This window comes from Micromesistius poutassou (genome assembly GCF_964030765.1).
Source record: "Micromesistius poutassou genome assembly, chromosome: 2".
NCBI classification, from domain to species: Eukaryota; Metazoa; Chordata; class Actinopteri; order Gadiformes; family Gadidae; genus Micromesistius; species Micromesistius poutassou.
Genome location: NC_140272.1, coordinates 8,422,758 through 8,431,222, shown reverse-complemented (window position 1 = coordinate 8,431,222; position 8,465 = coordinate 8,422,758). Strand labels below are relative to the sequence as shown.

At 50.2% G+C, this 8,465-nt stretch overlaps 1 pseudogene across 1 annotated transcript; it reads left to right on the top strand.

Moving 5' to 3' along the window:
• Positions 1-4,959: 4,959 nt before the first annotated feature.
• Positions 4,960-6,639, top strand: LOC311339363 (potassium voltage-gated channel subfamily A member 1 pseudogene; annotated as a pseudogene). Its single transcript has one exon. The product of its transcript is annotated as a potassium voltage-gated channel subfamily A member 1 pseudogene (transcript).
• Positions 6,640-8,465: the final 1,826 nt, after the last annotated feature.

Genomic DNA, 8,465 nt, shown 5'->3' with positions numbered 1-8,465 from the left:
TGTTGTTTCAGAGCCCAGGGGAGTCCTCCCGCTCAGCTCTGCTGATGGATGATGCCTGAAGGGGCAATGGAGGCTGCTAGAGGGCCCTGGAGCTCCCCCACCTCAGGGGGAGGCTGGGGGTCTGTGATCTCTCAGGCTGGATCACTCATCAGGCCTGTGCCTCGGTCCTCCGCCTTTCCCTTATCCTCCTTCTCCGCCCTCCTCCACCTCTTCTCCTCTTCTTCCACCTCCTCCTCTTCACCTCCTCCTCCTCTTTCACCTCCTCCTCCTCTACCCCCTCCTTCCACGTCCTCCTCCTCCTAATCTTCCACCTTTTCCCACCTCTTCTCCTCCTCTTCCACCTACTCCTCCTCCTCCTCCAAGTCCTCCTTCTCCTCCATCTCGTCCTCCTCCTCCTCCTCCTCCCTCTTCTCTCCCCTCCCTCCTCCTCATCCTCCTCCATCTCCTCCTGTGACCTTCACTGTTCACTGCTTGCGTGTCGTTGGGCAATGTCGTCGTGACTCGACATGCATCACGTCTTAATGCGTGCGTGGCGTGCTGCGACTGCCAGGCTCCAGGAGGGAGATCACTCATGGAGGTGAGTGAGTGCTGCTGCTGGGCCGCTGCTGGGCCGCCTGGGGTCACCCGTGACATCATAAAACATGATCATAGAGACACTGTCGTAGAACCTAGAGGGCACGAGTGGTGTCGAGCCGAGGTGTTAATCCCCCCGTTCAACGCCTTTCTATCATCCATAATGGAGAGAGGGATCTTCTCTTCAAGAGACGTGTGTGTGTGTGTGTGTGTGTGTGTGTGTGTGTGTGTGTGTGTGTGTGTGTGTGTGTGTGTGTGTGTGTGTGTGTGTGTGTGTGTGTGTGTGTGTGCGTGCGTGCGTGCGTGCGTGCGTGCGTGCGTGCATGCATGTGTGTGTGTGTGTCTGTGTGTGTGTGTGTGGGTATATGTCTGTGTGTGTGTGTGTCTGGGTTTGTGTGTGTGTGTGTGTGTGTGTGTGTGTGTGTCTGTGGCCCACCCCATAAAGTGTGTGTTTAAAGTTTGTGTTAAAAGATGCACATTCATAATAGCATGACTGATCGGATTTGATTTGTGGTTGCGTGTGACTTTGTGTGTGTATGTGTGCGCGTGTGCATGTGTATGTGTATGTGTGCGTGAGTGTAGTGTCTGTGAGAGCATGCATGTGATGTGTGTGTGTGCTTCTGTTTATGTGTGTGCCTGAATGTGCATGTGTGTGTGCATGTGGGTGTATGTGCGTGTGTATGTGTGTGTGTGTGTGTGTGGTGCATGCATACATGTGTGTGTGTGTGTGTGTGTGTGTGTGTGTGTGTGTGTGTGTGTGTGTGTGTGTGTGTGTGTGTGTGTGTGTGTGTGAACATTACATAGTGGTTGATGAGATACAAGGATGAAATACCCTTGTTAACCTCTGTATGTGCCACGCCTGTTTCAGAGGCAGTGAACAATGACACTAATGCAACACATCCTCATACGATGGATCAGACGTAGGGTAGGGTACTCTTTTACCAAACATGCCAATATACTGCCAGGGCAGCGTAGTGTTAACCTGGTGGTCTGGGTTCAAAGCCCATGAGAGTCCCATGCCTGACCTGTAGGCATCTCTGAGCAAGAGGCCTAATCCCTAGCTACTCATTAATGATGCACTTAAAATAAATCCACTGTTAATTGCTTGATAACATCATAAATGACTAAATAGTAAAAGTACACATCAAGTAACATGTGTTTTAAATACATAACATTTTATATTTTACATTTAGGGCATACGCTTTTATCCAAAGCGACAATAAGTACATTTGTCAGAAGAAATAGAAACAATATATCGCTGTCAGTACAGTAAGGATGTTCAAAGAGCCAAGTACCGAGCACTAACAATTGCTAGGTTAACCCCTTCCCCGTATACAACAGAGATAGCTAGGATAAGACGCTACACGATGCTGAGTACTATTTTTAAGTGCAAGGACGTCATGTTAGAACAGCCCGTGCTCTCTCTAACTTGAGGAGCCACGCGACCCTGACCCTGACCTTCTCTGGTAAAGACTGTTGTGTTCTCTGAATATGTAATGATCGTTGCACAGGCAGGGAGCACATCCAATGGACGGCCAATCAATCTCTCATCTATTGATCGGGTCTACTGTGAGCCTGGGGGCAGGAAGAGCTGTCAGGAAGAGAGACTTGTTCCCCTCTAGAGTAAACAAAGTTATTGTTTTTGTTTATTCTTGTCATCTGACACGTTATGCTCCATCGACTGTTAAAAAAGAGAAAGGGGAGAGCTCGTATTCAGTCAAGAGAACCGAAAGATGAAGAAGAGAATAGAGAGAATTATACAGTGCACATATAGGACCTCAGGTGGGAATCAAACCTGCAGTCCCTACAAGGAATACTGGCTATATTGCGGACGATTAATTGGGTTGAGAGACCGAGCCTCAAGGAAAGAGAGAGTTTCTCCTGGTCATATGTGGAGGTGATATCGAACAAACGCAATTTGTGATGATGTCATATGTGAGGTCACCCTCATTTACATAGAGGGCCGGGGAGCCGATGACCTGAACTGCACATCCCAGAATGACATAACAGACTTATGTCATGGTAATTGGTGCTCCAGAGAACTGAATGAAGAACGGGAGCGGTTCACTCTCCTCTGAGCGGACCGGGAGCAGAGCGGATCAGAGACAATGCGCCACTACAACGCGATACAATAACACACACAATGAAGTGTTTATGATGAGATGAATGCGGCGGCTGGTCGCATGAAGGGTGAAGGATTCAGTATGTTCCTCGACTCAACGTCAGCTGTGCTGTGCTCTGGTATGGACCGGATCTGGTTCATAACCTGGTCTAGATTGGCAGTCGGGCCACTGGGGACCTCCATCATTAAATGGGTCTCGGAATCCTTTCATCTCGCCCTGTTTTTGGGCGAGATGTCTCACTCTCTCTCTGGCTCTCTCTCTCTGGCTCTCTCTCTCTCTCTCTCTCTCTCTCTCTCTCTCTCTCTCTCTCTCTCTCTCTCTCCGTCTCCCCCTCTTTCTCTCCCTTGAACTCTCCATAACTTCTGTTTTTCAAACATAAAATGAGAGCCTTTGAGATACATCAATATATTTTCAAATCTATGACGGTGAAATCTGACTAATCCAGCATCAATAATATGATATGATTAAATATAAAAACGTATGAGACACACAACAGCTGCAGTATCAGCTCTATAAACAACATGTAGGCCTACAGTGTGAAAATAAAATAAAATCATATTCATTATCATCATTATCACAAAACACACCTCATTGAGTAAGTTCAAAATCCTACCTAAAAAATACTCTTGTAGTGTTTGCCTTTCATTGATTTATTTATATAATAATGATAATTTAGGCAGACTCAAATTAGTATTTGTACTGTTGATTAAATTGTTTATAGTCCCTTTAATAATCGCATGTCGACTTATCTTCCCATTAATCAAGTCAGACATCGGCATTTACCATTTCATGATTCTATCCGCACTAATGAGTCAACTATAGAGCAGTGCGTGCTTTTCTCATAGGCCTACCTAAAGTATTTCTAATTAAGTTTCAAGACGTGGCGGAGCCGAGAGTCCTCTTGTGAAAGACGCAGCGAACGTCATCAAATCAAGGCCACAGGAGAGGCGTGCGCAGGTGTAGCGCCGTCAAAACACAGGAGAACGCAGGATTACTTTCTGTCTGAGTGAGCTCGACCTCCGCAACCCTCCTCCGTTAAACCACACAGACGCTCTCTCCTTGATGAGTCCCGTATCGAGACATGAATAATGAATGACATTGATTTCACATGTTAATCATGGATCAGCCATTCAGCCCTAAACGAGACGGATCGTTCATACTTTGTTTGAAGTCCATCCGTCACACCTTCGTGTTTTGTACTAGTGATCGGGTCTGTCGTTATCATTTCTGATCCACGGTTTGAATTTGGAATCTGGTGTAGGAGGGGGGTCAGGACAGAGGGGCCTTAGTTCAAATTGACCATGTTTATTGTGTTGCCAGGTTGGGAGGTCAGACCCCTGCAGGCTATCAATGAGTGCGTATTGATGTGGCGACATGACGCATGTGTTTCAGCACCATGGATAGCTCATTATAACCGCTCTCTCTCTCACTCTCTCCCCCCCAGGAACCACATCGGTTCTGTTTTTGTTTGTTTGCTCTAATCATGAATGTCCTCGATGAGTGTTACGCCCCTCTACACCCCCACTGGCCTTGCAGTGGCAGTGCAATGGTCTTTGGGTGGTGCACGGGCACAATCAAGTTAATTGTGCACACTTGCGAAGGTGTGCTTAAAAGCCATGCCTTCAGCCTCAGAAGGGGACTTGCTTTCTCGTGACAACATGTGCTACTGTCAAGACTTTTAACATGTACCTTTATGTATGGAAGTAAAACACTTTTTTTCTTAACTCCAGTCTTGACGAGCGGTCCAGGTGCTCCTAATCAGTTCCACTGATGCAGCACACCTGAGCATGGGCAGAGACATGCAAACAGAACAGGGACAACAGTACTGGGAACACAAACCACACATGAAACACATACAGCCATAACAATGAGTAGCATCGAACAACAACAACAGTTGTGTTGTTATGAATGAGCGACCGAGCCGTCACTCACGCATATCGGGTGCGAACACACACACACACACACACACACACACACACACACACACACACACACACACACACACACACACACACACACACACACACACACACACACAGTCTCAGGGTTTCATTCCTGTTTTCTCACATCGGTCCGAACAGAAGACGCAAGTCTGCTCTCAGCTCCGGCTTCCGATTGGACGTTTTCCGTAAGCCCCCCGCGCGCCGTGGGCGGGTACAGACGCTGTGTTGGCAAAACAGAAACGTGCGCTCCGCGGGAGGGCATCACTTCTCCTCGCGGGTTGGGGGGAGGAGTACACGCCGATCGAGGGACGACTCCTCCGATGACATGTGATGTGAGTGCTCCGGGCTCGGGGTTTGGAGAGAGGCACGCGCCACACTTTCTCCACCCGGACACCACCTGTATGGATGAGGACTTTCTCGCGCCTTTCGCGTCGTCCCCGCCGACCGCCGACCGGGGAACCGGAGAGACCCCGGCAGAGTTCCTCTGCTGGGGAGACGCCGGGGTGGGGGAACGCGGCATGACGGTGGTGGACAACCTGCTGGAGGAGACGGCCGCGCTCGCCACTCACCTGCCGCGCGCGGAACGACGCGGCAGCGGCGGAGGCGACGGCTGCTGCCAGCGCGTGGTTGTCAACATCTCGGGCTTGCGCTTCGAGACACAGCTGAAAACTTTCAACCAGTTCCCGAGCACGCTGCTGGGAGACCCGCGCAAACGCACGCGTTACTTCGACCCGCTGCGTAATGAGTACTTCTTCGACCGGAACCGGCCGAGCTTCGACGCCATCCTGTACTACTACCAGTCGGGGGGTCGCATCCGGAGACCCGTCAACGTGCCGATCGACATCTTCTCCGAGGAGATCCGCTTCTACCAGCTCGGCGAGGAGGCCATGGAGAAGTTCCGCGAGGACGAGGGCTTCATCAAGGAGGAAGAGCGGATTTTACCCAACAACGAGTTTCAGAAGCAGGTCTGGCTGCTGTTCGAGTACCCGGAAAGCTCGGGTTCCGCTCGCGGCATCGCCATTGTGTCCGTGCTCGTCATCCTCATCTCCATCGTCATCTTCTGCCTGGAGACGCTGCCCGAGTTCAGGGACGACAAGGAAGCCCGGGGGGCCGCGACCCCGGGCAACCGCACGGAGTCCTCCTCCGTGAAGGGGCCAAACCCCTTCACGGACCCCTTCTTCATCATCGAGACCCTGTGCATCATCTGGTTCTCCTTCGAGCTCCTCGTGCGGTTCTTCGCGTGCCCCAGCAAGACAGTGTTCTCCAAGAACCTGATGAACGTGATCGACATCGTGGCCATCATCCCGTACTTCATCACGCTGGGCACCGAGCTAGCCGAGACCAGCCAGAGCAGCGGCGGCCAGCAGGCCATGTCCCTGGCCATCCTCAGGGTCATCCGACTGGTGCGCGTCTTCAGGATCTTCAAGCTGTCCCGCCACTCCAAGGGCCTCCAGATCCTGGGCCAGACCCTCAAGGCCAGCATGCGGGAGCTGGGGCTGCTCATCTTCTTCCTCTTCATCGGCGTCATCCTCTTCTCCAGTGCCGTGTACTTCGCCGAGGCGGACGACCCCTCCTCCAGCTTCACCAGCATCCCCGACGCCTTCTGGTGGGCGGTGGTCACCATGACGACGGTGGGCTACGGCGACATGCACCCGGTGACCATCGGCGGCAAGATCGTGGGCTCGTTGTGCGCCATCGCCGGCGTGCTGACCATCGCGCTGCCCGTGCCCGTCATCGTGTCCAACTTCAACTACTTCTACCACCGCGAGACGGACGGTGAGGAGCACGCGCAGTACCTGCACGTCAGCAGCTGTGAGCACGTGGGGGCCCCGCCCCCGGAGGCCCTGGACGCGCTGGATGAGCGGACGTGTAGCACCCTGTCGTCGCTCAGCAAGTCGGAGTACGCGGTGATGGACGAGGCCTTCAGGCGGCCCGACTACGACGACACCGAGAGCCACCAGAACTGCGTGAACATCAAGAAGATCTTCACCGACGTGTGAGGCAAGAGAGACCTCCGTTCGAGGTGGGGGGTGGAGGGAGATATCAGACCCATACACGGGTCTGTCATGAGGGACCTGGAGAGACCTTCGCGATGGGGGGTCTGGGATATTAGACTACTAAACTGGTCTTTCATGAGGGAGCTGGGAGAGACTTTCACGGTGGGGGGGTGGAAGGAGATATCAGACCGCTACCTGGGTCTAGGACTTGGGAGATACCTTCACGCAGGGGTGGTGGGAGATATCAGACCTCTACAAGCGTCTATCATGAGGGACCTGGCTGGAAGAGACCTTCCTCAGTGGTGGGGGTCAGGGATATCAGACCACCAGGGTCTATCTATCATGAGGGACCTGGCTGGGAGAGACCTTCGCGGTGGGGGTGGGGGGAGATATCAGACCACTACACAGGTCCATGGGGGACCTGGTTTGGAGATAAGCTATGTGTTTCTGTCCATATCTGTCAATGGGATGTCGTGTCACTTGATGCCTGTAGTGTGTGGTAATCGTGGTTGCGTTTTCGAGTCCTGCAGTGTTGATGTGTAGCCCACACGTTTCGTCTCCTGTGCTTGTGGGATCAGATGTCAGTATAATAACCATGTAATAACCATATGAAGGTTCTATATTTAATATCATAATCTGTTATGGTCTGTGGTGTGTCCGACTCTAAATGTCTATTTTGGATCTTTATTCAGGTGGTTGTCGTTGTGGATTTTTAATAACAAGTCAAGCAATTCCAGAGGTTGTATTTTGTATCCTCAAATCGCCTATAGCCTCTACCAAATACACATCGCTAGGGTTTGGCCCCTTGGTCTACAGCCAGGGACAGGTGGACTGGCGGAGGTGGATGAAGGCCATCCATTTATTTTTATAATACAAAACACACAAATATATATATATATATATCTTCTATACTGTTTATATGTGCCGTGTTTCCAGTGTGTTTGCCTATAAATCTTTTAACAGTACCGTGATCTGTCTCTGTTTGGACCCTCTCTCCTCATCCTTCAAGAACTACGACATATGGGCCTGAAAATGTAGAGCAACCTCCAGATACTTACTGACTATGGTTCCATCTTTCTTTCTTTTGAATCATCCGATCTTTCGAATACTTTGAATATTTCGAATCTATCATTCTATCTTTTTTTCTTTCGAATCTTTCAAATCTTTCTTTGGAATTCTTGCATTTCGAACGCTCACATGTTATGACACGTGTGGCTGTTTGCACCACTACAATACAAATAATAATAATAACAAAGATGATGATCATGATGATCACCATCATCATCATCACCCAAATCATGATTCATAATGAAAATAGAATCGTGTCCCCTGATGTTGTGATGGGTCACGTGACGTCAGGTAATGGCTGCCTGGATGTTTTGTTATCGTGTTAAGGTAATGGATTTAGAAAGTGGTTACGTGAAGAACGTAACCACTTCACAGCGAAATAACCCAAAGCATCAACTGCTGTCATCACAGGCTATTTATAACCATTGGAATAACACATTTCCGAATATGAATAAGGAATATCCATATTCTCTCTGGGCTGACAGTTGAGAATGAGGGCAGGGTAAATTTGTCAATGGAAGCGCAAAGAAAAGAGCCCCACCCTTTGATCCGGTATCCATGACAACGGCGGTTTCCCGGGAAACCCCTCTCGGATGTGGCAGCAGCAGCTTTGTTTTGCAGCATCTTAATCAGTGTTCACCAGGACTTTCAGCCAGCGTTTGGTTATGACATTACGAGAGCGCTGCGTCAGACACACACACAGACAGCACACGGACATTAGAGTTCCCATTTAAGTTTGTTTTTAAAGATGTTTTTAGATG